This window comes from Staurois parvus, unplaced genomic scaffold, assembly GCF_062004578.1.
Source record: "Staurois parvus isolate SC_StPar_1 unplaced genomic scaffold, SC_StPar_1.0 ptg000047l, whole genome shotgun sequence".
Lineage (NCBI taxonomy): Eukaryota > Metazoa > Chordata > Amphibia > Anura > Ranidae > Staurois > Staurois parvus.
Window position 1 is genome coordinate 6,886,591 of NW_028317843.1, and position 6,509 is coordinate 6,893,099.

Below are 6,509 nucleotides of genomic sequence, written 5' to 3' on the forward strand. Positions count from 1 at the left end.
GAAAGTAGCAACGAAGTGCTCTTTCATTAACAGTAGCACAGCATGATAGAACGCATCCAACATCATCCTAATGGATGTGTTTATCTGCCTTAACCATTCAATGGTAGCAATCTATAAACACTCCATGGGCATTTCAGTTCAATGAGCTTGAAGTGTCATCAGCGTTATACGTAATACATTCTGTGTTTTCTGGGTAAGCATTATAGCACTTCATTAGAACAACTGGCTGTGTTGTATTAAGAGCTATTTGTTTTCCTCAAGCTCTGAAGATATTCTGATAAGTAATAGCTGTATCCACTGTCACATTAAAATTCCTCTTATTCAGAGGAGTGGCTCAACCATGGCAGCGCGAGGAGGTAGATGTAGTGAGTTCTGCAACAAAAATATGATATTCCCAGCAGCACATCTGAGATACCTGGGGTTTTTTATGATGAAGAGAAAGAAATCAGGGGCTCCCAAATACCCACTCATCTACTGATAAACAAATACTTGACCTCTAGATAAGAGCAGCATGACTGCACTAAGGGTAGTGGATACTGCAGAGGGGGGGTACCTGTTTTCAGTGCACTGGACACCCAGCACAGCTGCGTTCATATAGGAGAATGTTAAGGTAGACCCAGCAGCTTCCCTCATGCCTACAGAGGCCCTCTCGGTTTTTATCAGAGGACTCCCTGGGTCCACCACATGTCTTTCCTACTGAGGAGCCTGACCTTCACCAGCTTATTTAGGTTCTCCTGGCCAGGAAAGATATGCAATTAATGATGAACCAAATCATGACTCTAAGTGGAAACAGAGCCAAACTGAGTGTCGAACTCTCTAACATAGACCAAAGAGTGACCACTTTAGAGACTATTCAGCAGCATAGAGAAGATCACTTGACTAAACTGCAAGTAGCACACCAAACCTTCCAACAAGCCTCGCTCAATAATAATTGCGCCTGAAGAGCCTTTAGGACCCAAGCTCTAGAAAATCAACCACTATACTCCTGAGAGATGTTTTATCCTGTGTGCATTTTTATTGCTATAAATTGAGTTATTTTACACTTGCAGAAGGGATCATTCCACTTTGATGAGGATACTGTTCAGGTGCTCCCAGACCTCTATAGCCACACACTCTATTGAGGATGTTTGATGAAGCTCCTGCTGGATTATCTGCAATTGATCAGATTGGCCTACAAACGGAGCTACCTGTTTCTTTGAGAGTCTGCAAAGGAGGCTGCTCATTCTTTCTACATGCCCCTGTTCTAGCTACACAATTTATTTAACTTTATGAAATGTAGAGTTTTCAGTACCAGACTGGTTATACAATGGACTGCTAGCGACAATGTCCATGATGCCACCCAGACCCCAGCAACAGAGAAGATCGAGCTCCAGACAATCACACCAACGCAATCTACAAGAACAGAATCTAACAAGACTTAGTCGTGGACCATTGAAGACTACTTGCCTTCCTAGTTCTTTCTAGTTTGACTTAAATTACCAACTGTGAGTTTTTGTTTTTTTTATTTGCCGAACTGCTAAACTGCTTACTTATGGTGTTGTAAAAATGATCATCATAAACCAAATAGGACTGATCTACTATCCTTAATTCTCTGATAATTAGAAATATTTTCTAATTGCCTACATGGATGCCCTACAAATACATGGTCTTTCTACTCTTGATAGACAGACAAGTCAGGGAGCATCAATGGTCATCCATGCCACCATTTCTTGCTGATTCAAGGTAAAAACTAATACATTTGAACAGGGAACCTTCTTTCAGTTCCATTTTGGGGGCTTGGAGCAAGTAACAATTTCCCTTGCTATAGCACACACCTGTATAGTATGGGACAAATGTGTCGGCTCATGGAAATGCCTTCATTTAGCTGAGATGTAACAAGCTAAACATTTTAAGTCTAAAGAGGCTAAAGGCTAACAGAGCTGACAAAACTGAAATCGTCATACATGGACAATGAGTTCACTGTCCATTCCCATCACCGATAGCCCCTCCATACAGGTCCTGCGTCAAGGGACATTGCTAAATTGTGCCCTGCCAACCTACTAAAACCCAATGGAAACCCCCAGTTTTGTTATGGACCAAATTTGACACCATATGCTATGCCAAGTGAATCGATATTGTGAATGTGAATTACATAGTATAGGAGCATTCAGACCTGGAAGTCCCACATAATTAATATGTTGCTTAGCATAGGGCTCTTATGCTCATCCTCAAGATATTTTATATTTTGACATTACTACTATTGTTGTAGTATCTCTGTTCTCTGCCCTATGTGGCATGATAGTAGAAATGCTAAAACTATGTACATACCTGTTGCTGTCTACATAATTTTTAACCTGTCATTTTGTGAGGAGGAATAAATGGGAAATTTAACCTTGAATATTGCTCCTAGATGTTGCAATCCACTCACCTTCATCCAGGTATGTTACTGGATTGGGATTGTAAAGCAAATTAGACTCTAGAAGTGATCTAAACCAATGAGTCTACATCATATTTTGCAAGAGACACACTCTGAGACTGGTGAAGCTCCAGATATTTATATGTGACATTTGTTTTGTTACGAATCGAAATTCGGACACAGTTTTTATTATTTGGAGATTCAGATGTATCCAAATCTCTGAATCACAATTGTAACAGATTTCAAAAAATCCAAAAAAAATTATAAAGAAAACAGCAAATTCATTTATATTCATTCTTTTCATTTGTTTGTGACCTCAGAGGGTTTTGTAAGTTCAATAATATGTGTCACACTCTGTATTGTTATGATTGGCCAAAGTCCCAAAACATCAAACTCGCAAGCAAATTCCATCAAAGTCACAAGTAAGTCACATTGAGAACTCAAGCAAGTTGCTGAAGGAATATATTGACATAAGGAATGCATTTGAATCTTCTGAAATTTCTTCCGAAAATACGAATTGATTCCGAACAACAAATATACAAAAAAAATCCAAATATATTCGAAAGGAATTCTGATAATTAATCTTTCTAACATAATGAATATGATGAAACAAAATGATTGACTTAACAAATTAATTTGAAACGAAAGTTTTTCGTCATGCACATCTCTACAGATATTGTATGGTATACCATAGTACCTCACAAAATACTAAATCCAAAGGAGTATCCATGCTGCAGTTAAAAAAAACATCAGTAGTGGAAAGCTAGAACCTCCAATAGCTTTTCAAAGCTGTTTGTGTAGTGTTTCAGTAAGGGAAGCTGAATCAGGTCTCCCCTGAGCAAATTCAGCCCCCTGGAGGAAAAAAGTTATAATTAATCAAATATAATAAAGGAATTAAATCAGTTAAAAACAAAAATAAATCCCCTCATGTCCCAACAAATATGTTTGATGCTCCAACACATAAGCAAGCTAATATTATTTTGAATTTTAACAATAGCAAATCTGTGAAAATATTTCTACTATGCAAATTTCAGTCTGTGCAGACCTGACTTTATTTGTTTTAACATTTAATTAACTTTTAACACAGATTATTTTTTCCTAGGTTTGTCTCAATGTAACAGTGCAAGGGGAAAATTTTAGTAATGAAAAGTTTACAAAGACAAATCTATTCCATGGCCTTACAAACATGTCAGGGACTGTACTTGAGGCCTCTACATTTCTACAAATGACCCAGCTGTTTTACAGGGTGTATTATGGAGAGATGTTTGAAATGCATTATATAAAATGTCAACTAGGTGTCAGTGTTGTAAAGGGAATGGAACAAGTTGTAGGTATTTGCCATCTAAATTTATAAATGTACAACTGAAATACATGGCGTATACCTGAGCTGTTTTCAATCTCATTCAGCCAGTTGAAGCTTTAATGGAATATTGAAGGGCCAGAGACCATGAATAGAGTTTAGCAAGAAATGGAAAAATTGTGGTTTGTCCAAATTCTGCCATGGTACAAGTCACCGGATTTCTAGCTGGGGTAGAGATCAGGGCCAGGCTGGGCACACATATCCTCAGTGGTCTGAGGGAGATAGGGGATCTCATTCTGCAGCTTTCTGGAGATCCAAAATGAATGAATGGAGGAATGGAGGCAGATTGGGCTCCAGTTATTGTCACAGTTATCATTGTCTATGTATTGCCACAATTGCAAATGCTTGCTGACCACAAGTGCAGTAGTCTTTAATGGCACGGAAACAAGCTCAGGGCTTTTTTTTCAGCAGGAACGTGGAGGAGCGCAGTTCCAGCACCTCAGCAGTAAATGTATGTTATGGCAAGGGGTAGTGGAGTGCACCTGGAGGGTCTATTGTTTCTGACTGCTGGGTGATTTGTTGCTGCTGTGGGGACCCATTGTTGAAGAGGGGCTCTATTGTTGCTGGGGAGGTCTATCATTGCTGGTGGGGGGGTCAGGGCTGTGGATAAGGGGGTACCACCAATCCTTCTGTGTGGGGCCCAGGCCAGCAGGGGGGGTTAATTGGACGTGGGCAGAGAGGGTGAGGGGCGGGGGGGGGAATTATTGGAACCAATCCCCTGTATTGATTTCTCTGCAGCAGCTGAAAGCTGGCTTCTTCTCCTCTCCCCCTCTCCACTGGCTTTTATCTGCTGCACAGAGAGACATACAGGGGATCAGTTCCAGTAATTTACCAGCCCTTCCTTTTCTGAATGAACACAATGATTGATCGGTACCCATCACTCACTGTGTTAATTTATAACTGAAGCATAGTAAATTGTGTTTTTTTCTGTGGGGATGTTGAGGCCCTGTTAGGTTGGCTGTTTGGGACCCTGTCAGGTTGGCTGTAAGTGGCCCCATGGTTTCTAACAGCAGCCCTTGGGGGGTTTATTGCTGCTGGGGAGTCTTATGTTGCTGGGGGGATTCTTGCTGTGGGGATCTATTGTTGCTAGGAGGTCTGTCATTGCTAGGTGCAGAGGATCTATTTTACTGCTTTTCTTGTTATCATTAACAAATCCCATCTAAGTTAATTAGCACTGCAAAACGATACTTGGTTCTGTATTCTCTAAAAGGGGCAGTACTAGGTGGGTAGGGGTGGAACCAAGAGACAGTGCTCAGATGTGGGTAGTGGAGTGAAGACAAGTGGTGACTCAGCCAATGCCCCAGTACATTTCAGAGCCTTATGGAACAGTGCTTGCGGGACTTCAATTTTGATACTGTCTTGAGCTATCTGATATCATCATCTTTTCTAAGACTATCAAAGACCATCCAAAATATCTTGTTCAGGTCTTAGCCCTATATGGACTTAAGCTAAAGCCCAACAAGTGTCATCTCATTCAAACCCAGATACAGTATCTGGGCCACATTGTACAAGTTGGGAGAGTATCTTTTGATCTCACCAAGACCTTGGTGATACATGATTTGATAGTTCCAAAAAGAGAAGCCAAACTTCACTCCTTTCTGGGGCTGGTAGGTTGCTACCAACAGTTAATTTCTAATTTTGCCCAGAATTGCTATTCCCCTTAAACGCTTATTGTGTGGAAATCCTACTCACTTCAAAGGCAAAATTTCCCCATCCTTCCAGTCTAGCTGGAAATCAGCCCAAGTAGAAGGTTTAAGACACTCAAGGAATGACTAACTACTGCACCGCTTCTGGTTTATGTTCATTACACCAAGCCTTTCTGCATGAACACTGATCGCAGCTCTCAAGGACTTGGGGCTGTGCTTTCTCAGGAGCAGAATGAGTCAATTCTTGTCAAAGCTAACAACTGACTGAATGCATCCCACAAAACTTTAGTTCCTTCAAGCTGGGGCTAATGAAGCTAGTTTGGTTTGTAACCGAAACGTTTGCAAATAATCTGTTGGAAGTGTGGGTGGACATTTACAATAACTCCCTAGTATACCTAGAGAATGCCAAACTGGGTGCCTTGGAGCAATTTTGGGTCTCATCAGGCTTGCTTCAATTACACAATTCAGTACAAGCCAGGACCAGGGGTGGACTGACCATTTGGAAACTCGGGCACTGCCCGAGGGCTCGGGGTCAGTAGGGGGCCCCATGAGATGCCCCTGGTACATTTTTCATAGGCTTTTTTGAGTTTGGGCAAGGACACAGGGGCCCCATGATCCCCTATTGCCCGGGGACCCCATGAGTTGTCAGTCCGCCCCTGGCCAGGACTGTTACATATAATGTTGATGCATTGTCCTGATATCCCTAGGATCATCTACAAGGGGATGTGGATCAACATCTGAAGGAATATGAGGTTGTCCCCTCCCAAACAGGAAGTCTGGAAAGGCCTGCTACTTCAAATAGGACAGCAAAAACAAATAAAATATACATTCCAGCAGAATGGACTGAATTGCAACAACATGATCCCCACATCGCTCAAGCTTGATGATTTCTGTCTAAGAGAGACAACTAATCACGAATACATTCGGCTCACTTCCTGACTACAGCTACTGCTCCAACAGTGGCATAGGCTATGTTTTAGTTAACGTAATAATAAAATGATACAGTGAGCGCTCTTAAAGTGAAAGCAGCTGAACATTCAAGGAAACCACATAAAACCTTGTGAAAATAGCGCAAAATATAAAATGCAGCGCTAATAGTCAATGAAGG